The sequence below is a fragment of the Dermacentor andersoni genome, chromosome 1, assembly GCF_023375885.2.
Source record: "Dermacentor andersoni chromosome 1, qqDerAnde1_hic_scaffold, whole genome shotgun sequence".
NCBI classification, from domain to species: domain Eukaryota; kingdom Metazoa; phylum Arthropoda; class Arachnida; order Ixodida; family Ixodidae; genus Dermacentor; species Dermacentor andersoni.
This window is the reverse complement of record NC_092814.1, coordinates 14,560,209-14,588,002: the sequence shown is the minus strand read 5'-3', so window position 1 is coordinate 14,588,002 and position 27,794 is coordinate 14,560,209. Positions and strand designations below refer to the sequence as shown.

At 44.3% G+C, this 27,794-nt stretch overlaps 1 long non-coding RNA gene across 8 annotated transcripts in view; it reads right to left on the bottom strand.

Annotated features, from left to right (window-relative positions):
- Nucleotides 1-27,794, bottom strand: part of LOC140215545 (uncharacterized) — a 96,151-nt gene that overhangs the window by 57,024 nt on the left and 11,333 nt on the right. For 3 of the 8 annotated variants that reach the window (XR_011892411.1, XR_011892409.1, XR_011892412.1), the window contains exon 4: nucleotides 27,178-27,341. The exons of 1 other annotated variant lie outside the window; for it this stretch is intronic. This is a non-coding gene — a long non-coding RNA (uncharacterized lncRNA). Of the gene's footprint in view, nucleotides 1-15,392; nucleotides 19,896-25,496; nucleotides 27,342-27,794 lie in introns of those variants that run through there. 4 more of the 8 variants (XR_011892408.1, XR_011892414.1, XR_011892413.1 and 1 more) reach the window with 4 other exon arrangements.

Genomic DNA, 27,794 nt, shown 5'->3' with positions numbered 1-27,794 from the left:
AGCAAGGGGATATATACATTTTACGAACTCGCTTTAGAACATCGTGACCTGGCCATTTAATGTACAGTGATGGGTAAAATGGAGGCGGAAAAAGCATGGACAACAGAACTTTGTATAACGTTTTACGCGACACAGAGTACAAGTATTCAGTGGAAAACCGAACTGTCAGGAAACGAACCGCCAAGTAGACTTCTTGCATGAACCCCCACAAGCATAAACGCGAAGAAAAATTCGAAGAAACGATTAAATCAAGTAACGCATTAACAAGTGTGACTTGCATGAATGACCGAATTATAGGATGCGATGTATCGCGAAAAAAGAAGAAACGAGAGACTATTTGCCGCACATAAAGATGTACTAAACCCAGCCCACCTTCACTAACGGGTCTGAAAACATTGTCTCGCCTCATGGGCTCAAAAGTTGAAGACCACACGAAGGTTGCAAAGATTCGGTGAAAGCGTTGGATGTAGAGCCTGGCACAATGTATAACTTGCAATACATAGTAAATTTTTGTTGCCAAGAATTTATTGCAGGCCTCGGCTTTCCCAAAAATAGAAAGTCGGTGCGGAACGAATGTCTGGGCGTAGCTTTGCAGGGCCGAAACTTGTTCTTTCCAATAGTGTGCGCTTAATTTATATGCGTCTAGCGGCACGCCGAGATACTTTGGCGGGACACCGGTCCAATTAACGCCTGCAAACTGTTCTGGTGTATAGCACCATGAGCCAAACCATAAGCCTAAGATTTTTGCCGAATTCATTCGTGCTCCTGATACGCTGCCAAATTCCTCTATTTTTGATACTACCTTTTCAACACTGGACTTGTCCGTGCAGAAGAACGCTAAATCATCTGCATAAGCTAAGACTTTTACTTCATTACCCAGTATATTGAAGCCATGGATGTAACTCGACTGAATTACGCTTAAGCATAGCGGTTCCAGATAAAGGGCGAATAGTAATGGGGACATAGGGCATCCTTGTTTTACCGAAGAGCAAATGGAAACGGGTTTAGAGAGTTGGCCATTAATAACTAAACGAGTAGTACAACACGTATAGCAAAGCTTAACGCCTTTAAGCACAACGGAGCCAACATTGGCATGCTCTAGAAGTGTAAATAAATAGGAGTGACTGACACGATAAAAAGCTTTAGCAAGGTCTACCTGGAGCATTGAAAGCTGTTCAGTGGAACCGTAACAGTATTGAAGGAGTGTACGGGCGATATGTATGTTGGTTTGAATTGATCGGCCCCTAATTCCACACGTCTGATGGGAACCAATGAGAATTGACATCGCAAATTGCAATCTATTCGATAAAACTTTTGCAAAAATTTTATAATCCACGTTTGACAATGTGATTGGTCGGTAGCTTTCAACAGAACGCAGTTTCTCCTTATCTGAACTTTTTGGAATTAGAACTGTGTGGGTTTTGCAAAAAGATTGCGGAAGGGCGTCTACCTCTAAACTTGTAATAAACATGTCCAATAATATGGGGCTGATAATTGATTTGAAAGCTTTGTAAAATTCACAGGAAAGTCCATCGAACTCAGCCACGAGTTCGATGCTTCAAGCGGTACAAAAGCGCCTCTAGTGAATGCGGTGTTGTCTTAGAAACGCGCCGTAGAAAGTTATACTGCGGTGTATATCGGTAATTATGAGCATGTAACTTACAGAAGTTGCAGTCACACGAGTAGCGAAGTACATTTTCGCTATATTTCTTCTGCGCTTTCCGCACACGCAGAGCCATCTTGTGGCAAACACAGAAGACCCCCTCCTCTCAATGTACGGCGCTGCCCCGAAAGGTGGCGCGCCACGCGCGCATTGGGGCTGTGCGGGGACCGGTGCGAGACGCATCGCGGCCCCGACTCCCTCTCCCCTGACGACGCTTCGCCGTGCTCTCTCACGGGTTGCAGAATCAAGCGTCCTTCCTTTCTTTAGATCACTATCTATATATCTCTCTGCCCGTGCCGATCACGACGTTTGGCTGGCGTAGATCGTTTCCCCCTCCGAGACACCGAGCTCAGGCGCACGTTTCGTTGCCGCGCCGAACGCTGCGTTGCTCGACGCTCACCGCGTGATTGGTGGGTGCAAAGTCCGATGCGGCGTGCCTCGTCAGTGATCGCTGCGCCGTAGCGCATTGTCTTACACCCCTTGGCGGGTCGACGGGAACGCTGTCACGTTTCACTCGAAGCTTAAGCGTCCTCCAATTTTTGTTCCTAGTATGTGAGAAAAAAAAAGAATACAATAAAATTACTGCGTTGCCATGAATTGAGGTTCCTCGCTTCCGTCAAACGATGCCATCTGCACGATGTTTACGCGTGCAGACGGCCCTCGCATATGTCTATGGTTTGTCTCGTAACTCGGCGACTTGGCAGATTGTTCGAAGAATGAGAGGATGAGCACACCTCGGCGAAAGAACTACTCTTGTGTAGGGGGTTGCAAAACCGTATACAGTAGATTGAAAGGTCAGGCCAAGCTCTCGCTCTTCGGTGTCCCTAAAGATGAAGAATGGCGACGCGTGTGGGAGCTCAATCTTCACCGCACCGATGGGCCCTTTGGAAGTCACCGACTCCATTTGTGAGCTGCACTTTGATGCAAAGTACACTCGCCCACAAACGATTGCGGGGTGCGCGAGCGCGTGGCGAAACGACCCTCCTCCCCTGCTAGCGGGGAAGCCCTGGTGTCGAGACCGACACCTGCACGCATGCGCGTCCCTCCGAGACTGCAAGTGTGCATGTTTCCGCGCTTCCTCCTTGTGCGCCGGCGATATTCGAATGTATCCGACATACCGTCGAAGGCAAGGAAGTATTTACACAGCGTGGAAAGCCTGCGTTTCGGTTTGATGCGGTACCAACAATCTTTTGCCGTATTTTCCAGAGTATCTCTACGAGCAGCCTACACCCGAGCAGCCCACGCGAAAGAGAACGGCCTCATATGCAACAGATGAAGGCCGGTCATCAGAGAGAACGCTCCCGCTCTCAGCTGAACCGTCATTCAGATTGGACGGATGTGACAATGGAAACCTGAGCGAGCTCGAAGACATAGACAACCGATAACATGCTTCCTAATCCAGCAAATATGAACAATGTGTTTTGCTTTATTCACCCAGGGGATCTGGAAAACCAACTACATCTCAGGCGTATGACGCATAACAATAGGGAAGAAAACACCTATTCCGTAAGTTTTTCAAAATACACAATTAACTTACAAAAAAAATTGCTGCACGTAACGAATAATGTGGCCCACATTTTCCCTAAATGTAGAATTGCTGCCGTTATTAGGGCATCGAGGAAATTTTGTTAGCATTCAGTATATCGCCTTGAGAAAGGAAGAAAATAAAGTTTTACCAATTTTTATTTAACCCCTAATTATGCCATACAGTTCATTTATTCCTGTACCTCATCCCATTACCTGCACATGATCCCCATTTCTTCGGAATATGAGCTCTGCATTTCGTTGCCTCTTGACACAGTGAAACACGCACATAAGGTTTAAAAAGGAAAGTAAACTGCAAACGCGATCTATTTGACTACGTGGCTCCGGCTAATCCAGGCACGGTCATCCTCGAACGCAGCTGCAACGCTGCGCTCGACCGCGGCCGTGTTTCTGTTCGGCACGCTCTGACGGTGCCGACCGGCACCTCCGCCGCGCGGGGGCGTGGCATCCAGAAGAAGGCGACGCTGGCGCCATCTGGATTTTTAATAAAAGATGCCTCAGCGCGGAGCCCTCGTTGGACCCACTCTCCCAATCTAGTACACCTCTAATACAACTAAAGCCCCTTAAACTTCGTAAAGTACTGCCACGCTTTGAAGAATGTCGTCTCCTCCACGCGCGGTCTGGCCGAGGCCGACGCCGCCTCGCTATATTGACGTGAGACCTCGCACCGGGCATCAGCACCATTTTTGCTCGAGGAGCGTCTACGGCATGGAGGAAGTGGTCTACGGCATGGAGTTTCCTACAAAAATTACTAGAGGGAACTCTGGCGCTGCAGTCGTTGCACCACCATGGGAATTGTGGGAAGTACATGGATTTGCCTGATCTTCGTGCTTGTGGGTTCATACGTTCTTGTGGCTTTGCATATTACGCTTTATCAATCTTATTGTAAATTTCAGCGCAATCTATATAGATTGCGCTGAAGCACCGCTGAAGAGAGCGGTGGGTTCCGCCACCAAGCTCTTGCTATTATACTGCCTAATGTCCTACCTAGGTTAAACAATGAAAAAAGAAAAAAAAAACTATGAACTACCACGCCCAAATTTTCTGATCCCCTATTGCGAACTGTGCTTTTGTACGTCTCCGTCTTTTGCCGTTTCCCTACTTTTCTTCCACCAATCCTCCAATCGCCTCTTACTAATGGCTATTGCGGACATGTTTGCTTTACCACTGCTCCCACTGAACCCAAGGGCTTCAAGGAGGCCAGTGGTGCCTAAATCTACCGGTGGGTAGACGTCTTCAAATTCTAATAAAACATGCTCCACCGTTTCCCTAGCTTTACAGAAGCAAACACATGCTTCTTCTTCCTTCTTATATCTCACTTTATAGGCGCGTGTTCTAATGCATCCCGATCTCGCTTCGAAAAGTAATGAGCTTGCCTTTGAGTTATCATAAATGGTTTCTTTCCTGATTTCGTTTTTTCCTCTTAAGTAGTTACTCATAGGAGGTTTCTTTTGCATTGCCGCCACCCATGAAATTATTTCAGCCTCTCCGACTTTCCGCTTGACCTTCTTTGTTGCTGTGTTGCCCACCCTACAGGCCGCATACTTGCTGGTAAGCTTCCTAGTTCTTTTCCTCCACTGTGAATCAATGTTTTTCCTGTACAGATACCTGAACACTCTCCCAGCCCATTTACTTTCTTGCATATTCCTCAGCCATTCTTCATACTCAATTTTACTCAATTGCGAGCTTCCCTCACTTCAAAACTAGTCCAGCCCATATCACCCTGCACAGCTTCATTTGTAGTCTTCCCGTGAGCGCCCAATGCAAGGCGACCCACTGACCTTTTGTTCCCGTCGAGTCCAGATTGTACCTCTATGGGCGCGACGGAGCGCCGCCATCTTCGTCTCGTTGGAAAGAGCGTTTCCCCATCTTCAAGTTTGCCGCTTCAGCGATCTCCTCCATACAGAAACAAGCGCACAAAAAGCAAATGATTGAAGGTCGTGCCGGAGCCTGCGATTGGCCACGCCCGCCACGTGACTCCAGCGCGGTTCGCCTTAGTGTGGCGCTCTCGTCGTCTGCTCGGCTCTTCGCACCTCGCGAGTCTGGACGTCTCCACTCGCCGTAATCTCGACGTGTCAAAACGGGCGTTACGCGGACATCGCAGTAGCGTGGCCGGTCCCTACGCTTGTGGATGTTTCAGACTCGCGGCTAAGCCGGCTAAGCATTCCGAGCATCGGCGACGCGGACTTCGCGACCAAGATTCACGCGCGGAATCCTCGGACATGCGGCTAAGCCTTTCAGCACTCGGTGTTTCAGAATTCGTGACGAAGCACATCGCGCACGCAATCCTCGGGCACGCGGCTAAATAAACATTTCGCGCATAGGGAGTCTCCGACTCGGCGGTCATGCACATTGCGCGCGGACTTCTCGGACCCTCACCTAAGCATTTTGTGCATCGGCGCAGTCCGACTGCGCGAATAAGCGCGTCGAGTGCCGACTCCTCGAGCCCGCGACTAGGCATTTCGCGCGTCGGCACCTCGGACTGCGCGAATAAGCGCATCGAGGGTCAACTCCTCGAGCCCGCGATAGACCTCAGACACTACCCAGGCGGCGCTGCGGAACAACCCGTCACCAGCGCCCCCATCGAAGCCTTGGCGCGAATTGAGTAGCGCAAGGAGAGCTGTCCGGAAGCGAAGGTGCATAGGCCACAATGGACTCATCTATTTAGTTTGTGTTGAGGCACGGTTTCCTAAAAATCAAGGACCTGGAAAGCTTCTTCTGCCCATCCACGCTTCGGAAAGGAAGCTTAGCAGGGCGAAGTACGTGTACAACATAAAATAAAGTCTCAAGTGTTATTTCGGCGTGCTGCAACTCGCAAGTACAGAGAGCATCGTTTGTCTATAGGCATATCAGCATAAAAGTCTAAGCATTTCAAATTGTTTCATATTGAATATGTCCTGAACAGAAGACTTATTAAGTATCTCCTACATTTATATGTATTTTATCGTAATGTTTTGTCTCGCAATTATTTACAGAGTAAATCCTTTCATAGCCTTTTCCAGGGCAGCAAAGAAAAAACGTTTTCCAAGGCAGCAAATAGCGTGCGATTATAACGAAAGTAAGCTTCCTACAGTGTCTACGCGCTGCATCTTTCTTTCTCGCAGTAGCTACAACATCGCTCAGTACCTTAATTTGAACTTTTTGCAGACGCTTCGAGCAACAGGCGCGCACAAATAAATGTAAATAAATGCGACATTTTTTTTCTTTACACATGTGCGTTATTTCGCATTTACTCATCCAGTGCTCCTACAGCAACATTATTGCTTACATTTGAAAAACGCAGTTGAGCAGGCTCAGCACAATGCGAAGCGTGTTTGTTGTATCGGCGCAGGACATACAAAATACCAAAAGTAGAAATGAGCTCGCGATGCAACGATGCTCTAGAACAGGATTTTGAATTCATAAACGAACCAAAATGTTTGGTTAAGCTTACCTGCCAGATCTCTCCGTTCCACTTGTTGAGTCAAGCGGAGACGGACGTCTGTTAAAACGCGGAGATATCGATGGCACATAAGCAAGATGGTTCGCAACGTTGGTTTTTCTGTTACCAACGAAGTGGCGGCTGCAGATTCTTGGGTTTTCGCTTAGTTACCACGGTCCTCCGTCAGGGCTACGCAACATAATTACAGAAGAACAAAACTGTCGCACTTTCTCATGCGAGCCGCTGTGTTGTGGGGAATGTAAGTAATCCGATTACCCAACAGGTTGAACGGGGCCCGTATCCAGCGCTCTCACCTTTCCCCTTCATACGATCGCGATGGAAATCGGTAAAACTGAACGTTGTTATTCCGTCCTTCACGTTCATGGCAATTTACAACACAACAGTAGCGTCGATTGCGGCGTTTCTTTGTAGCGCGCGGAGCTATCGCGGTTGCCGTCGTTTCCGCCATCAGTCTGACGAATGAGCCAGCAAGCGCTTTATGGCAGTTAGGAGGCGCGTCCGACTAGCGTACAAGTTCATAGCTCTCTGTCTGGGTGTTAAATGCGCAAAACACTCGCTATATGGACCAAAATCTAGTTAAATCGTTGTTGCGCAGTCGCTAGCTGCATAGGCACCTTAGCAAGGGAGTCGGGCTTCGCACTACTCAATTACTGCCTCTTCGCACCGGCAGGTGGCGCCATAGAGTTTCTCACTATAACACCTAGAGGGTAATCTGGCGCCACCGTCTATGGGAGTTTCTTAAGGGGGCACCGTGCCGTCATGGGAATGACGGTATATGTGTCTGCGAGGCTCGTGTTGGCTGGTGTTGTAAGAGGCTTCGTCTAAAACGTGGATATGGCTACGCAAATAACGCGTTCTCAAAGTAAAATCTTCATAAAATGTTTCCATTCACGCATATTACAGCTTTACTCACCTACGGTGCATGACCAAGCGAAGAAAAGCAAGAACAGACGACCAACTGTTTCAAAGAGAGCGCGAACCTTGTCGTCTGTCCTCCAACTTTAGCGGCCCGCTGATACTTTTTACGTAACATGTAGTCGTACACACAATAACAAGTTCTCATAGTTAAACAAAACATGTTTTCGCCTAATAATAAAACTAAAACAGCTTTTCACGTGCTGTTCTAGTAGAAAATGAATCATTGTGACAGACGGAACGGTACTTGCCAAGCGCGTCTTCAAGGTGTCCTGTCTCTACGAGAACGATACCAATCCGAATCCACAATATACCGGCATTCCCATGCATACCACAGCGCAGCAGCGCCAGATTTCCCTCTAGGTAATGTAGTGAGAAACTCTATGGGTGGCGCTACACGTCTTGCAAAACTCCAGTCTGACGTCCACTACCCGCGACTAGGCATTTCGCGCGTCGGCTCCTTGTATCCATAGAGTTTCCTACAAAAATTACTAGAGGGAACTCTGGCGCTGCAGTTGTCCTACCATGGGAATCTTTTGTTGATGGGAATGATGGGAAGTACATGGATTTGTCTGATCTTCGTGCTTGTGGATTAAAACGTCCTTGTGGCTTTGTATATTACGCTACATAAATCTTATTGTCGTATATTTCAGCGCAATCTATATTCTTCGAAGTGCAGAACACGCCGGGAACGCGTACAATTGCTATTAATTGCAACGATTGAGCTTGTCCAGGTGGCCAAATCGAGACGCGCCAAGCGTCTCAAGGCACTGGCATGCCCGCAATAAATTCATAAGGGCGTTTCATTCGCTTGTCGATACATGCTTCCGTGGCTTAATGGTTTCAATATCAGGCTTCTGTGCTAGAGTCGCTGTGTTCGAATCCTGCCGTCGGGCAAATTTAATTATGTTTATTTAATTGTTTATTGCGCAATATACTGTTGAAAATGACGAGTTTACAAAGTTACAAAGCCGTTTGAAGCCAAAAAGACGTAGTTTAGGCAAATCCATGTACTTCCCATAATTCCCATGCTGGGACAACCGCTCCCATTGGAACTCCCGTAGACACTAGCGCCAGAGTTCCCTCTAGTAATTTTCGTAGGAAACTCTGTCTGCTGCTAGGCATTTCGCGCATCGTCATCTCGGACCCGCAACCAAGCATATTGCGCGTTCACTCTATTGTCACGATAGCTCGTAGCAATCTGTCATATACCACCCCTTCATAAAGGGAACCTCATGAGCTCTGTTCACTAGGCCCCTTGGGCTGGCACAGACACCTGGCAGCAGAAGTGGAGGCATCATACAGAAGTACAATTCTGGAAAGCACCTAGCAGCTGCATGTCTATCACTGGCTCTCTGATCCTAAGTTCTACAGCCATTGTCAAGTAAAAATGACTTGGGAGGCTGCTCACACTCAGAGCCTTCATTCAGTAACCTGGTCAATTCTACCAAAAACAAAAAAAGCCTCACTGATTGTACTGGAGTTTGCTATCAATCGGGCAGCTTGTGGGTGCAGGCTGCCTGAATGTACACTGGAACTATATTCATTCCCATGCAGAGTTCTGCACGACACTTGGTTTGAAAACTAGGCACCATACTCTTTGTAGAGCAAAGACTCTTTGTAGGCAGCAAAGAATGCTCTATAAAAAGAAAAATGGGGAGGGGAGCACACCACACCAGAGGCCACATGTACAAGAAGCCCCACATCACAAAATACCCCAAAGACTACAAATTTGGTGCCTTTTAGAGAACTGAAGAGAAGGTGAAACTTTGAGAGCCGTTTTCTCAAAACTGTTTTTTTGCCGTTCTGCTCAGTTTCTGGAGTTTTCTTTGTTACCATTTAACATATTTTGACCCTGTTTTTTTTTTGTTGTCGTCGCGTTCCTTGGGCTGCAGTGCAGGTTGTGACATTCTCCCTTTCTTATCTTGAGCCTTTGTAAGTTTATAATATGACTATTCGTCTACCCTGAAAGTGTGGTTGATGTGAAGGTAACATAAAATATGGCACTCCAAAAAAGTTGTGTTGCAAAAAAAAAAAATGCAAGAATGTCATGACTTTCAGCACGCATTTAGCTATGCAGTCAATACCTAAAAAGCCTTCTATCACGTTTTTTAAGTTCCCCAGGCTCTCCAGAAAGTAAGAGAAAAAAAAAATCTACTCAATAAAATGTTCTCAAGATATCACTCTCAAACTTTTATGGAAGCATCATGGAGACATTCTAAACATTTGTGCCAATTTTCATCAAAATCCATGAAGAAATAAGGAAGTTCATTTTCAAAGTCACGTCCCCCCTTAATAAGATCACGCGCAAAGAAGTATATCCGATGCCAAGAATTGACGATGCTATTGACTCCCTCCAGGGTGCAGAATATTTCTCTAGTCTAGATCTCCGATCTGGGTACTGGCAAATTCCCATGCACGAAGCAGACAAGGACAAGACAGCCTTTGCAACACCAGACTGACTTTACAAGTTCAACGTCATGCCCTTCGGTTTATGTAATGCTCCTGCAACATTTTAACGCATGATCGACACAGTTTTATGTGGCCTTAAGTGGAAGACCTGTCTGTGCTATTTAGATGACATCGTTATCTTTTCTACAGCTTTTCGTCAGCACCTTGAGCGTTTGGACGAAGTTTTCACATGCATTTCCAACGCTGTACTCCAACTCAACACAAAGAAATTCCATTTTGCCAGAACGGACATCAAAGTGTTGGGCCACCTTATCAGCAAAGACGGCACTCGACCAGATCCCGACAAGTTTGCTGCTGTGCTTCGCTTCCCTCGCCCTGAAAATCAAAAACAATTAAGAAGTTCTTGGGCCTGGCATCCTACTTCCGCTGCTTCATCAGTCATTTTGCTGCCATGGCGTCGCCGCTGCACAAGTTGCTCACATCGGGCACTGCTTTCCCATAGACAGATGACTGCGAACTTTCTTTCCATGCGCTCAAGCAAACATTAACCACCGACCCTGTCCTGTCACTTCAATGAGAACGCACCAACTTGTTTGCACACCAACGCTAGTGGCCATGGGATTGGTGCTGTCCTTCTACAGCGTGATACCACTTCACGAGAGAGAATTGTTGCCTATGCTAGCCGTGCATCAACGACTGCTGAAAAGAACTATTCGATCACAGAGCAGGAATGTCTCGCAGTAGTTTGGACAATACAAAAATTTCGACCATATCTTTGTGGACGCCACTTCACGGTCATAACCGACCACCACGCCTTATGCTGATTGTCGTCAATCAAAAATGTGTCCGGACGCCTTGGTCGCTGGGTGGTCCGGTTACAAGAGTATGATTTTGACGTTGTTTACAAGTCTGGGAAAAAACATCAAGATGCCGACGCTCTCTCTCGCTGCCCCTTGCCACTATTACCTTCGAGTACATTGAGTACACTTGATGATGAGACGAAGTCTCCACTCTCGTTATTACCTCTAGCGGTTACTGGCACGTTATCTTCCAATCGCATCACTCAGATCGCCTCGTGTCAACGTTCTGATCCCTACTGCAACAGCATTATCCAACGCCTGTGCGGAACTACTTCTGCAACAAATGCCAGATTACGTCGACAACTGAGACTATTCAAGCTCAACAACGATGTGCTGCACCGCTACATTTACAACTCTGACGGACACCGCTGGGTACCTGTTCTTCCATGTTCGCTGCGCACACAAGTCCTTGAAGCCTTTCACGTCGACCCATCTGCTGGCCATTTGGGTTTCCATCAAACATACCACCACGTTAGGAGCCGTTTCTTTTGGCCAGGCATGTCTACCTTTGTGGCCAAGTATATCGCTTCTTGCGTCCAGTGTCAACGGTGGAAATGACCGACTTCGCCTCCTGCTGGGCTTTTACAGCCCATCCCATGTCCTGAGACAGCCTTTGCCATCGTTGGGATAGACCTAGTCAGCCCTCTGCCCACAACGCCGGCAGGTCATCAATGGATCGTGACAGCTTTTGACCAGCTCACACGTTACGCAGAGACTGCTCCTCTACACTCTAGTTCGGCCTCAGATGTTGCCACATTCTTTCTGGATGCCATTGTGCTGCTTCATGGTGCACCTCGTGTGCTGTTAAGTGACCGCGGCAAGACGTTTCTGTCAACAATGATCAAAGAAGTACTCGGAGCTTGTGGCATAGTTCATGAGATGACATCTGCATATCACCCTCAAACAAATGGCTTAACAGAGCAATTTCATCGCACACTAACAGATATGATATCTATGTATATCGGGCCAAACCACGACAACTGGGACTAACGTTTACCTTTTGTGATGTTTGCTCACAACATCGCTATCCAATGAACTACGGTGTACTCACTTTTCTACCTAGTTTACGGCTGTTCACCAACATTCACCATCGACGACGCTTTCTTCAGTGCCCCAACTAACACCTCGGCCAGTATACCTGAACAGTTTGTCTCGAGACTTGAGGAATGCCGTAAACGTGCTCGCTTCAACACCGAAGTCAGTCAGCTAGATCGCAAGCAACATTACGACATCTCTCGTCACAACGTCTCCTTTCGTCCTGAAGAGGAAGTGCTCCTTTGGACGCCCATTCGTACACCCGGTTTGTGGGAGAAGTTTGAATCCCGCTTCCTTGGACCCTACATTATTATTGAACAAACATCCCCCGTGAACTATCGTGTTAATTCCATAGACGTCTCTTCGAACCATCGTTATCGTGGTTCGGAAATTGTTCACGTTTCACGTCTCAAACGATTAAATCGACATTACCCCCCTGGCTAAGTCGTGGCCTGGCTGGCCGCTTGCGCGCGCGGGGAAATTAGTGCGAGAATTATTCATATGCTTCATATTCTCACCTTTACACACTCATCATCACCGTTTTGGGGCCTGGTGACTCGAGAGAATAAAGAAGAGACTGGCTGCCTAAACCTTGTCTCACAATATATATATATATATATATATATATATATATATATATATATATACATATATATCATTGTGTACAATCAAGTGTACAATCATTGGATTCTACCTGTGCTAAAAAATGGGGTAGAAACTTGGAGGTTTCTTGGGGACAAAGAAAGGCATTTTTTGTCATGTCGGAGGACACTTTTCTAGAGAAGGGTGTGCCGACCATGGGGCAGAAATTTGATGAAGAAATTTTAATCAAACTTCTGCCAATCCAGCTAACGTAAAATCTTGAGCTGTCGTGAAGTTCAATCAATTTGGTTTGAGAAGGGTCTCGAATGCTGTTAAGGTGGAAAAAGATCTTCCTTTATGCACCTTTTTCCGTTCCATTTCAGAACCATTGTGTCAGAATTAAATCGGGGCTTCGTGTTATTTCAGAATTTCTGCAGACACACGTTGACAGGCTGAGAATCAAGGACCCCTTCCTAGCTCCCAGCTCTTTGAATGTTGCACACCTCCTGCAGGAGCATAAACTGGGGAAACACACAGGCTTTAGTATAGATGTAGAAGATCTATACTATTCTTTGCCGCAGGTGCATCTCAGGCAGTTTGTTAAAGGGGCCCTGAACCACCCCTTGGGCTTCGTGAAATAGCCAAGTTTTACTGTCGTACGCGGTGCATGGAACTCATAGGTTCCATGCATGCATAACTTGGAAGAGGCCCTATCTTGATGCTATCCTTGGTCCACTCTTGGCCCACATCATTTCATAATCGAGGCACCTAAGGCCATAGTTCTTTGTGCGATGCAGCTCAAACATCATGCATACCATACAGAATTCTACATAACCTTAGCGCATGCTTAACCATTTTTCTGATCAACAGTTAATTTTTAGATCAACATGCTTTCCTCTTGCATGAGAGTTATCTCTGCTGTATTGCTGCAGCTCCCTCATGTATGTATATCAATAAATTATCTTAGTCAATTTCTCCTTGAACACCGAGTCCAATCTTTGCCAACCTAAGTGTGTGTTGGATGTTAATTTCTTAAGACCTGTCATCACAATCTGCCTCCACCTCATCCACCTTAGCATCAATTCAGTTGCTTCTCTATCCTGACTTCGAGATGACTTCTAGATTAAAATTGCTTAGATTCCATACAGTATTGCTGGTCAGGTATTGTGTTAAGTTTATAGTGAAAATCTTTCAACTTGACTAAGACATGTGTAACATAAATACCATGATGCACCTTTTCCGTTTTTCCAAATCCTGCTGATTCTGTGGGCTGTCCAATTTTTCCATGTAGGTGTTTTCATTTATCATTGAACACAGGTATCCGTCTTCCCTATGGCTTACTGTTAAGGCTTCCCTTTTACTACTCTCAGAAACTGACATGTGGCTACCAGACGTAGACAGCTTGCCTCACAACACAAGCACATGCTCAGCCGTATTTGCCCTAACCTTTGGTTATGTTAAATCAGCATGGGCAAAGCAGTGAGAATGAGGAATTATGAAATTGAGACAATGGTGCCAGCAATAAGGGAAGCCATACTTATGAAGTGAGTACATGTAAAGAACAGCATTAAAAAATGTTGGGAATTCACAGTTCTTGTTTATTGGTCTATTAAACTCTCTCTCTAGTTATTTCAGTTATTTCATCACATGTGCTGCAATTTTTAGTTGCAATATGCTTTTCTTAAGTGCTGCCACACACAATACTAGAAGTTTGAGAACCTATATTTCTTATTCGCTTGGTTCATTCATACCTTCAAGCAGCAAGCTTCTCATTTCCCATCAGCTACTGAATGCAATGCCTTGATATGTTCTCAGTCTGCTTCAGTGGGAGTTAGTTACAAACACGGTGAATGATCATTAATCATGCGTGTCTTTAGAAAGTGCCTTTATGTTATGCAGCAGTGCATAATGGTATACTCTCTTCTAGCACTGATTTCCTTAAATGTAAATTAAAGAAATGAAATCAACTGCATGACCTATTATGAGACGGAAGTGTCTAATTTATTTAAATGAAAAATTAATCTGGTGAAAGCTTCTTGAATATTGCTGAGCAACATAGGTAGGTTAAGGGACGCTCTCGAAAGCATGTTATGTGGCTTTCATTCAAGCTGCGTGCCTCATCCAAATATTGCATTGAGAATTATTTTATGCCATTAAGCAGTGTGTTTATTTCTGACGTTTTTCTTCCTTAACAATTACTTTCTTGGTTCAGCACATATATATGAAGCAAGAGATGCTGGCTTGTTTTTTCTTTGCATTAGCAAATTACATTAATCATATAATAGCCCGCTTTACATAATTGAGCACACTAAAAGTCACTTGGTGAGCAAAACACATACTTCTCTTTTTTGAATATATCAGTTTATGTTTTAGTGTGTGCAGTTCGGACACGATCCTTGAGAAGAACTGCATGACTGTTACAAGTATGTGATGTAGAATTACTCAGCACAGCAGGCTGATCCAAGCTGTTGCAGGCTGGTACTTGCCACACAATGCAAATCTAATCATGCCTCAGGATATTTTGTTTTTTTATTCACTTGGGTTGACACAAGGCATAACTTCAGTATGCCTTACGATTGTAGAGGTGTATGTCGAGTACATGTAAGGGGGGGAGGGCCTTTGGCGTGAACACTGGTAAAGGAAGCATTATCTGTAGGGGTGGATGAATATTTGAAATTTTGAATATGAATTGAATATTACATGCTAACTATTCATATTCTAAAATAATGAACTATTCGGCATTTTTGATTATGTAAAACTAGCCAAATATTTTGCAATAACCAAGTGTTAAAGTTGTTACTGTTGTGGCGTCTGCTAACGAAGTATCACAAATTATCAGAAGTGAAACAACAGAAGTTTTTGAAGTAATGCAGAAACAAAATGATAATGCAAGGTTTGTTTTTGGTTTCATGGTGGAAGGCCGCACAACAACCCCTGATTTTTGCTTATTTATTTATTTATTTACATGTACCTTACAGGCCTTCATGAAGGTATAGTGTAAGGGGGGAAATACGGTAACATATTAGTACGGAATTGGGAGAGAAATAAACATCAGCATAATGAAAGGAGTACGCACAGAACATGGAAAATTAATACATTAACAAATACAATATGTAGAGCAATAACAATAAATGGTAAACAACAACATCATAGCATAATAACATTGTAAACGTTTTTGCATTTTATACAGCAGTAAGTATTGTAAAACAATTTTGAGCACTGAAATTCTTTAACTTGTAGAAAAAATGCAAGAAAATGACAAAAGACATGACATGTTTAGACGGTTGAAACGGCATATTTATCGGTTAGCAGATTGCGAAATGCAGTGTGTTTAGATTGGCATGCAATGGTATCTGGTAGTGTGTTCCATAAACGGACCGCATGGGGCAAAGCTGAAAAATTAAAAGTGTGTGTGTTGCCATAAATTCGGGTGTAGCTGAACTGATTGTTCAGTCGTTGCAACGTCGAGGATGCTTTTTTCAGGTTTGATAAGGTTAGGCCAACTGTGTGAACAAATCTATGAAATAATAATAGAAGAGAAATATCATGGCGAGTATTTAGCGGTTGCAACAAAAGATCGATTTATATTTGGGTTACACTTGACTGGTTACTATAACTTTTAGAAATGAAATGGCTCGCTCAATTCTGGATGCTCTCCAGGAGTTCGATGAGGTAATTTTGATGAGGAGACCATATACAAGAGGCATACTCAATTTGTGGCCGTACAATAGTTGCGTAAGCGAGTTTTCGTAGTGGTGAAGGCGCACTTCTCAAGTTGTGGCGCAGAAATCCTAATGATCTGGAGGCGTTAGCTGAAATGGAGGTGATGTGTTTAGTCCATGAAAGATTGTGTGTAAGGAGCACTCCTAAGTACTTATATTCTGTGGTGTGGTCAACTATGTTAGAATCCAGATGATAAGAAAAGTGAGAGTTAACAGTTTTTCGAGAAAAGGAAACTACTTTGCACTTCGACACGTTTAGGGACATGAGCCACATAGCACACCAATCACTGATATGTGCAAGATCATTTTGGAGTGCCGCGTGGTCAGAGGGACAGTTAATCGAACGGTATACAATGCAGTCGTCAGCAATAATCGTATAGTCTACCATTTAACATTAATCACAATCCAGTCATGTAAATTTTTTATAACCAGTGATTTTTTCATGCAACATGTTCTTTGACATGTATTTACAGCAAACAAGTCCTTCAACAGCTTTTGTTTTGTTTTCACCACTGGCTTTTTTTTCGGAAACCATTTATTTAGCACTTTTTTACAGCTGAGTAAAACGAGAACAAGGTAAAAGCAGGAGCCAACATTTCGACAAATGGACTTTTCTGTTTCAAGGCGACATATCTCCTGCCTTCCTCGCATCCCCCCCTTTTCACAGCTAGTCACATAGCAGCTATTCATTAGAAATCTTGTTTGCCACCAGGCTCTAAAGATATTGAGAGGCTGTCTGTACAGTTTCTTGAATAATTAGTGAACTTATGTTTAAAAATAATTCTAATCTTCCCTACTGGTTAGCAGACTTTTTTTTACAAGTCAGTACAAGCATGGTACTTAATCCCAAGATAAGATACACCTGCTGTAGTAGCATGCAACTGTGTTCGACTGTTCAATACTTACTATTCCTATTAGAAAAATGTGATATTTGCCAACTTCTAATTATTTGCATTGAAGTAGTGATGAGTTTGACGGAAGCCCATCTTGTTTGGTCAAAAGAGGCATGGCAAGTTGTTTAAAATTGGACGCCAACCAAAAAAAATGAAAAATGAGAGATGGTTCAACTGGAACTTTGTTCACAATCATTGCGAACAAGGCTCCCATGTGGGAGCTGAAGCATCTTACTTTTTACTCTTGTGGTTTGTGTCCAATTTCCAACTGCCAATTATTATTATTTGCGTTCATCTAGTCCTAAAGAGATGGTAATATATTTGGGAGTACTGCTCTTTGCATTTTGTTTCCATTGCCAAGAATTTTTTTTAATGTAACTTCATGCACCACACAGGTACAACTCATACATTTTCACTCCTTCAAGGACGTCACAACTAGTGGAAGGTATTCTGCACTAACATAATTATTTTGAGATTTCCAGTAAATATGTAGTCCTCATAAAAAGTATCTAAATAATTTTGGCCTAAGTGGTTATACATTAACCATGTAGGCTTCATCAACTTCTGACATCACTTGGTCTTGGCAAACTTGTGAGCTGACAAGTTTAAGCATGCAGTCACTTCCCTCCATATTTGTTTCGATTAAGGTTTTCCCTTTGGTGCTACTGTGGATCCACCCCCGTTTCCTGCGTTTACCACTACGGGCTTCAAGGCACACACCCTCAGAAAGACTTTTCATGCACCCCCCCCCCCCCCCCCCCCGAACCTGGTTCTTTCACACTTTTGCTGACAAACACAAACATTGAAAGCAAGGGTGGCATAGCAGGCATGTTGGTCACAGAAGTACTCTGTTAAAGAGCTTGGGGGGGGGGGGGGGTGTAAGTATTCACGTAGTTGACATGTCCATTTCGTCTGCTGCTGAAGTGCTGATTAGCTGGCGATGCCTGTCTCCTCACGTGTACTCCAGCTCAGCCAAACAGAAATTCAGCAGCAGATGAAATGGACATTTCCACTAGGTGGACACTTATAGAATACACCCCCCGTGCTCTGCCCTTCATGTATTTTACTCAGTAAATTACTTGTTCAGTATGTTGGTTATCTTAACCTATCTTCCAATAGCTCAGCACTTAAATAGGCATGCACTAAAAATAAGGCACTGTAAACCCAAGCAGTTAGGTTGGCAATTGCCAATGTTATGCACCATAGAGGCTATACCAATGGCTTCACCGTAGCTTTCCAAGGTAACTTTACTGAACTGTGATGTGAATGCAGAGAAGGCAGAATATAAAAGCAGACTAGCATTCTTTTAATGTGCCCCACCCCCTCTGCTTTCTTGTGTTATTACAATCAGTCTGTGCAACTCAAATGTAGTAAAAAAAAAAAAAGGGTAGTTGTGACACTAATTTCACTGCCTCATTTTTAAAGGTAATGCAAGATTCTTTAGTTGCATTACGAGTTGTTACTTATGTTTATATCTTTATTTGGTTATTTCTTATGCTCCAAGTAGGGCTACAACTGTTCCCTCACCACAGCTATCAAGGCTGTATGGCAACTTTGCAAGTTCTCTGAACTGAGTAAACGTTACACATTGCATAATTTCTCAATACATTTTTACAGCTGCTTTTAACATCTATAGATCCTCATTAAGAGGAAGCTTTAGCTCGGGCCCAACTCCAACGCAGCCTATTCAAATACATGTAAAACGCAAAAACGTTTTTCCGAGGCAACTCCTGGACCAATTTTAATGAAATTTGCTGCACTTGAGAGAGAAAGTTAAATTCTAGTGACTGTTGGAAGCGGAATTTCGATTTAGGGCCTGAGTTTTGTTGAAAAGACTAACAGCTTTGCATCAAGAACAGATATCACGGTTCTGTAAACAGCACCCGTTAGACCACTGAAAGCGGACAAATTCGATATGTAAATTTATATCTTGTGTGAATTTGTTACGTTGTGTACAAGGGTTCTGCAAATGCTGCATTTTCATATTACTAAGCTTTTTGAGATCCATGTGTAACAAATAAATTTTGTCCGCTTTAGATGTACTATTAGATACAATTCACAGAATTGTGATATCATTTTTTATTGCAGAGTTGTAAACTTGATAGTTTTGTTTTCTGATAATTTTCCATTTTCGCCAATTTTTAATAAAAAAACAGACCACATAAATGAAAAATTCGAAACCGATATTTACTAGATTATAAGTTTTTTTTTTTAATGCAACAAACTTGGCCAAATTCAGTGCAGCGGTTGTCGAGAAAAACGAATTCTCCTTTTACGTGTATTTAGGTAGGAGAACTCGAACTAAAGCTTCCTCTTAAAGCCAGCATTTCCCTTATGTCCCAGCATTCATGTTAGATATCTATATCTAACATGAATGGTGGGTGCTTTGTAGTGCTAGTATGCTTTGTCTTAGTATATGGTGTTATGCGAAAATTGCTGACATACAAGTCTGACAAATGTCGCATCAAGCGTTGGTGTTTGCTATTTCGCCTTCTGTTTAAATTTTATGCATGTATACATTTTACCAGTGCACCAGTAGAAAGGGTTCAAGGCTGTTTTTTAAAACACTCCCGTGCACTTACCACAATCAACTTTTCATATTAAGTGGTTTTGCTGAAGAGAATACCGGGGGACAAGCATAATTAGAGAACGAGGAATGTGGGTAGGAACACCTTATTTTCAGCAGACATGTCCTTTTTTGATGAACTTCTGTTATACTGCTAAAATGTGCGCTATTAATAAAAGTACACCGCTCTGCTTCATCACCCCATGCCGAGTGCAAGTATCCTGTACCGGGAAGTCAAACCAAGACGTGGGATGTTCAGTCTATGAAAATAAGAACGGTTTGAAACATTAACATGTAAAAACTGAAGCAGACTGAAGAAAAAAACAGCACAAGAACAAATCCAATGAATTAGAATTACCTTTGAGAGCGAACATGTAGTTTTTATGGCACACTAAAGAAACCTTATTCCTCTGGCTTTCTTTTTTTGTGAGAAAAGATGAAAACACATGCATTCTGTCCCATTTTGTGTATCTGACCTTTTCACACACAAAAAAGAGGTTGTCTCAACATGCCCGACTGTCTTTGCATATCTATTTCTCTGCTGTCATACCATGGTACCTACAATTCAAGGCTGTAGTAATGCTTAGCTTGAATGAACCAACACCAGCTACATCCACTGTGCTGTTGAACATGGCAATGCAAGTTTAGTTCATGCACAGCACATTCATGTGCTATATACATTCGATCTTGATTGTAGGTGAAATAAATAGAAGGAATGTAAATAAGAATGTTCCCTGATGAGATATGCAGAAGTGCTCTCCCATTTGGACAGAAGTCGAGAGCAACTGCAATGAACAAGACAACTTACACAGCATTTAAAATCTAGAATCTAAATGTGCTACAGGTTTTTCTGAATTCATGGTCAAAAAACTATATGTTAAAGGTGAAACACATTTAAACAGGTCTCTGCATGGACTGGTATAGCTATGTCACCTAGTTTGATAAAATATGCCCTACCACTGGTCTCCCAAGCTAAGGCTGCTGTCTAGTTGGAAGTGCAAATCACTCAATTATGCCTAGGGCACACTTGAGCAAAAGGCGGCTAAAATTACTAAGCCACAGACAATGTACCTGAGGCTTCAACAAAGTAGCTGAAAGCCTGCATGGACTGAAGCACGAGAAGTGTGTTTTGAGTCTATGTGTGCACAGCTTGCAGTTGCTCATGGATGCTATTTAAAATATTTTACACAATTCAGCGAGTTCTTGGTTTCAGGCAAGAAATGTTAATGTATTCTGCACCCTTTCCACTGTTAAATACTCCAACCCAGGGTACCACAGGTTTGTTTTCTGGCATCTGATTTCTCAGAAAACTATCCCTCCAAAAAAAGAAACCTTCACAGCAACTTAACCCCTACCTCCCTTGAGAAAAGTCATGACACTGGTCTTTGAATATGACAAGGCCACTAATTACACAGCGACTCCTTGCGATGTGATGTTATGTACATATGTCAACACCTTACAAAGTACAGGAAAATTGAATAATAGCAGTATGACAGGTACACAACAAAGCAGAAGGATAAAACATCACACACACTGCTGTCAATGTTCATGTCTCCATTTCAATGTGTATGTTTTTAGCAGCGAATATGTCTTCTTATACCGAGTGTCCTAGCATCACAAAAGCGATGGGCAAGGGTTTTTGCATACTAAACTGACAAATGTTTTAGTATGTTTCACCGCAATACACGCTACCTTTCGCAGTGAAGCATACTAACAGCAGCAAGGGGCAATCTGTCCCATAGTGTTTCAGCTAAGGTAGACGTGTCCTGCAGCGAGGCACTTTCTGTATTGCAGTAAAGCATATTGATAGTGACAAGAGCTAAACTGGCATGTATGGCTTTAGTGAACAAAAGTTGTCAAAACATCATCCTGCTGCGAAAATCTTTGTTTAGACTAGAATATTAGGTTCGTCGCTGACTGAAACCCTACCTTCCCTGATTCGCGTCAACCCTTCCTACTATCGGCATGCTTACCTGCAGTACACAAATTTGTTGCGGTGATAACAGTGGACGAACAGGCTGGTGCAAACGTTTCGGCAAGGGGGCTTGCCTTCATCAGGGCAACTGCTTTACTTGGCAGTTTTCACATATGTGAGTCTCCCCCACTCCCAATGGGGGAGAATTAGCTGGTAAGACTTTCACCAAGCGACATACCGACAAGCGTTTGGTAGTGGCTGGTAGGAAGGCAAGACTCTAAAAAGCATAGTGAAAGCCGGTTCCATAAGGTTAGCTTTGCTGCAGTACAAGTATGTTATGCGGTTAGACATACAGACTGTCTTGCAGTGAAGCATAGCAAGGGTGCCTGGCCTTTCATGCAAAGCAGCTTCTAAAGAGGCACGCTGATCTCATGACTACTTATGCAGTACCCCGCGTTCGGTGGTCTCCCAGTGACCTACAAAATGATATTGATTGACTGTGTTGTAAATGGGTGACAACACTACTGCTGCAAAAGCGTTGTTTCGCTTTCAAGAACTGTGTTCGGCTAAAAAGGACACCTTGACTTGCATAGAGTGGGCATGTTGGAGCAGCAGGGATGCAGCAGGCCATAAACCTGTTTTTTTTCTTGGTGCAGTTCGCTGCACTTGCATCGGGATGGACCAGCTGCCCGACGGTGACCAGCCGACTTGCTGTGACGCTTTCAGCTTAGCACTGCGCAACTGCGTCGCCGGACCAAGTTCACGGCACCGGAATGGCATCATCCATATCTGATGCATTGTCAGACACCCAATGTCCTGGCTTGGCGTCTAATGCTCGATGCGCGATACCGGAAATGTTCATCTACGCACAAGTTCTGCCTCCTCATATTGATGCTTCACTATCGTCAGTGCCATCACACCATGGAGCAAGAAACATTTAGGAGTGGAAACTCTGCTGTTTGCGGCGACCAGGAAAGGTTACAAGCCCGCAGAGCCCCTATCATGCTGGCGGTACCTGGTGGCCGAGAAAGAAATTACCGCCGGATTGGTTGCCAAGGCAACCGGTCGCGCGTGTTGCTTGCGTTCGGTCCCCGCGCGCCTGGCACAAGTTTTACTGAGGGTAGGGCAGTCACGCGCGCCTCTTTAGCACTGGCAGCCTGGACAGCGATCATTGCTACGCCTCAACCATTTGAGCACAGTAAAAAATAAAATGCATTTTTTTGCTGACCGCTATGATTAGGTAACCTGTAGCTTGCGATTGTACGCGGCCCTGTTTCACCCACGCGATGACTTTGACTGGATGGCTGTAAGCGCTGCTGGCATTCGTCGAAGGCAAACATGCCTTCAATTTCTTTGAGCATATTACCAGGCTGATTTTCACCAAGCTCATGGGCTTCACACACTGTGTGTCCATCCCTGACATTCACCGCCGTTGATGTTCCTGGCTTGTCGTATATGCCCATTCTTGATCTTTTAACGGTAGCATGACTGATATTTGATGACACTTCCCGGTGAGTCCGCTTCTTTTTCAGGGATGTCAAAGATGTTAGTTAGTTGGTTAGTTTGGGTTTATTGGCACAAAGGCAACTAAGGCCATGCTGCGCCAGTCACAAGACAAAATAAAACGGAACGTTAGGGCAGGTAAACCTGCATTACATTATAGTTGGTGTAAATAACCAGTTTTTTCTAAAAAGTCGAAGGTTAGGAAATGGCACTAGGGGGTCATCTGCTAGTAATAGAGTAGGGTGTAATGGAATGTGCAAATTATACAGGCTGTGTAAAAACCTCCGTCTCAGTGTATCGATGTGTGGACATGTTATTAAGATGTGCGTGACTGTAAGACTGTAAGAGCTTCATTGCATTTTTCGCAAGTTGGCAGGTTTTCTTTTCGGAGAAGGAAATTGTGCGTCAGATGTGTGTGTCCAATTCGAAGTCGACACAAGATCACCTCGTAGAATCGTTGCTGGTGACTGCATGATTTCCACTCGCCAATTATAGGTTTAATTAGATGAAGCTTGTTGCTTAAACAATTGTCCCAATCCGTTGCCATTTTGACGTCAAGGCCTTCCGAATCGCATTGACACCGTCTTTATATGGAAGTGCTGTATTTTGAATGTTTTTGTACACTGCCATTGATGCGCATCTATCCGCAGCTTCGTTACCCAATATTCCAACATGGCTTGGTACCCAGCAAAACTTAATTGATCTGCCATATCTGTTTGACGATAATGCGTTCAAAATATCGCCTAACAAGGGTTCACTTTGGGATTTCATGTGTAGAGCCTTCAGTACGCTTAATGAATCTGTGTATATGACAGTGCTTTTAAGTTTGTCAGCAATGATCTTTTGAACTACCGTCCATATTGCGTACACTTCGGCTGTGTAGACAGAGGCATGCTGAGGTAGTCAAATACTTGTTTCCCAATTTTCTGTTACGGCCCCCACACCCACGTGTTTTTCCATTTTAGAGCCATCAGTATAAAATTCTATGTAGTTTATATACTTGTCCTGAAGAGCGTGGAATTCTTGTATAATGTGTTGATGTGGTGTGTCTCTTTTCTTTAAATGTGTTAGTGTCCAATCACATAACGCTATGAAATCACACCACGGGAGCAAACGTTCTGGCTTTCTGGCAACCTGGAGGACTTCCCGAGGGATGTCATAATCCCGACAGTATTCCTCGTATTGCAAGATAAGCGGCCTAATCATGTTTGGTTTATTTGTATAATTGTAAGCATGAGTTGCACTGTGTGACGATGTTGTAGCATATGTGTTGTGGTGAGGATCGGATTCTGAGTATGTAGGAAAAAGTTAGTAGCGCTCTGCGATGCTGTAAAGGAGGCTCATTACATTCAACATGTAAGCTCTGTTTAGGTGATGTTCTGTAAGCACCGCATGCCAGTTGTAGTCCTAGGTTATGGACTAGATCAAGTCGTTGGACGTAAGATAGTCTGGCTGAACCATATGTAATGCTACTGTAGTCTAATATGGTACGCACCAAAGTGCGGTAGATTCGTAGCAGGCATTTACGGTCACAACCCCACCGTTTCCGGGAGAGGATTTTTAAGATGTTAAGTGCACTGTTTGCTTTGATTTTAATACTATTTATGTGCGCGAGAAGGCTCAATGTTTTATCAAACAGAACACCCAGAAACTTGTGTTCTTGTTTCACAGGTAGTGTGGCATCCTGTAGTTTAAGGATGGGATCTGGTTGTAGGCCTCTTTTTTGTGTAAAGACAACACTAATAGTTTTTTCACTTGAGAAGCGAAAGCTGTTTTCAGATGCCCACTGTGTTAGTTTGTTTAATGTAATTTGAATTTGTCGTTCGCAGGTTGCCATGTTCTATGCACGACACACAATTTGTAGATCATCCACATATAAAGAATGCATTACAGAGGATGGAATTACATTATTGAGCGAGTTCATTTTCACGACAAACAATGCTGTGCTTAATACGCATCCCTGAGGTACACCGTTTTCTTGAATAAATACGCGGGACAGCACCGTTCCTAAACGCACTTGGAATGTTCGATCGGACATGAAATCAGCAAGACATTTATTTAAGCATTCTACCACGGATCCCTCAATCCGCTAAATCCCTTAAAATACCATACCTCCATGTTGTGTCGTACGCCTTTTCTAGATCAAAGAAAACAGTGGGACAGTATTGCTCGTGTAGAAAGGCCGCACGTATCTTGTGTTCTAGCCAAACTAACTGATCTGTTGTAGAGCAGCCTTTCTTGTACGCACACTGATGGTTATCGAGCAGGTTCTCAGTTTCAAGGACGTATGTCAATCTGATGTTTATAATGGATTCATAGGACTTGGCAAGACAGCTTGTGAGTGTGTGATGACGCTAATATGGGGACAAAGGTTCGTGTACTCAAAAGGTTCTGACGGTTCTCTGAGGCGGAGCCTCCGAGAACCCAATTGAGGACAAAGCCGTTCTTTTCGAACACACACACAAACATTTATTGGAACTAAACAAAGCTTAAAATAAATAGAAGAAAATAGAAAACATAAAAGAAACATTCAAATAGACATAATCGCAGAAAGAAACACACTTGGGGCTAGTATGGAGCTACCTAGTGCGCGAGTCCGGGCTTGCCACGACGGCAGGGACACACAACAGTCTCGACGCGGCGATAAGCTGACGAAAGGAGTGGCGCCGGTCTCACCAAAGGTCGTGGTGTAAGTTGGTTGACCGGGCGACCGGAGCTGGCCAGCTCTGTCTCGGAGAAGTAAAGCAGGCAGCTTGGTGGCACGAGTAGACAGCGGCGCTGTTCTGGCCGGGCAGCTGGGTGTAGAGTTCGGGCCCGTAGCCCGACTGCTCTTGTCCTGCCCACGGGCACAGAAGCTCGAACGCTGGCCTCGGGCAGCAAGCGGCACGTCAGACGGGGCGGCGTTCTGGCCGGGCAGCTGGCGTAGAACTCGGGCCCGAAGCCCGACTGTTCTCGTCGTACCCACGAGCACAGAAGCTCACCAGCCTTGAGGAGCTGGCGGCACGCTCGGGTAGACGGGCGACGCACAGGAACAGGTTGGCAGGAGGCCCCAGTCGGGTGAAGTCCTGGTGACTTGGGTCTGGAACCCGACGGCCCGTCTTCAACGCCCGCTCCGGTGGTTGACCTCCTCCTGCCGTCGCTTCCTGGAACTCTCCACCAGTGCAAGTTCCTCCCTCCTAGCCTTGTGCTCCGCTTCTGAGACTTTTAGCCGCAATTGTAAGTTCTTCTCCTCCAGACGTGCCCCCTCAGCTGCCTGTTCTGCCACACGCCTGTCGCACTCCCTCCGATCTTTCCCGCATATTAATGACCATCTGTCTTGCATCCATCTGTGCAAGTCTGCCCCATGCAAACCCAATCGCTGGGCCACGGTGGCTAAGTCAAACAAACTAATTTCTGGCTGTTCCTTGCCCACATATGCGCCCTCAGCCTCTGTGACTTTTCTTCTTTTAGTTGTTTTTCTTGCGCCGCGCGTTCTCGTGCTGGACGCTCTTCGGCGTCGTTGTTTTCCTTCTTCCAGCACGGAGTCCACCTTTGCGCGTGCACTCCTTGTCGTCTGCTCCTGACCGTCCCGATCACCGCACCATGTCGCGCACCACCCATCACAGAGTGCTATAGGTCGGTAGCTGGTAGCTGTTGTAGGATGCTTTCCAGCTTTCAAGAAAGGGATTATAATGACTTTTTTCCACTCATTCGGCATTTTTCCTGTTTCCCAGATTATGTTGAAAAAGCGGAGCAATGTCTTAACTGCTTTTGGAGATAGGTGTGCGAGCATTGTGTAATGTACTCTGTCCGGACCTGGCGCTGTTTTTTTGCCAGTAGTGAGTACTCTGCTGATTTCCGGAAGTGTTATGGGGGCATTATATGATCTCTCGGAACTTCCTGTTGTCAGAAGCTTTTGTTTTTCTGCTGATTAATTATATTTTTGAAATTCAGTGGAATAGTTTATTGAGCTTGATATGTTATGGAAATGCTGCCCTAATATGTCTGCTTGTTCTTTTAAATTCGTTTGTGTACCTGGAGGTGACAGTATGGGGATCGTATAAGGAGCGTACTCGCTTCTAAACTTACGAAGCTGATACCACATTCTTTTGGATGTTATTGAGCTATTGATGCAGGATACATACGTTTGCCAAGATCGTCTCTTTTGCTGCAGCAAGTATGGAGGCAATAATCTTTTCATTCATTTCGTCTATCGTTTGATCATCCGATATGTCATCCAGACTGGCCTTCTCGCTGAAGAGAGGCCAGTCTGCTAGATGGAGTTTCCAACGGGGTAGTCTTAATGGCACTGTAGGGAAAGGAGATGATGTTTTAACAATGCCGGGCATATGATCACTACCATATGGATTGTTAATAACACTCCATTTAAAATCGATCAAGAGAGTTGGAGTGCACAGCGCCAGATCTAGACAGCTCATAGCTCCTGTGCTTGGGGAGCAGTAGGTTGCTGCACCAGTGTTTAAAAGGCATATTTCGTTTGTCAGGATAAAATCTTCAAGTGTTTGTCCCCTGGTGTCAGTTGTTTTACTACCCCATAATATGTTATGAGCGTTAAAATCACCTGTTATTAAAAAAGGTTTAGGTAGCTGGTTTAAAATTAATTCCAAATCTCTTACAGTAAAATGTGAATGTGGTGGAATGTATGAACAAATGGTAATGGTTTTATGTGCTAAAACCCTGACAGCAACGGCTTCTACGTGAGTATTAATGGCAACTTCTCTAGCTGCAATGTCACTCTGCA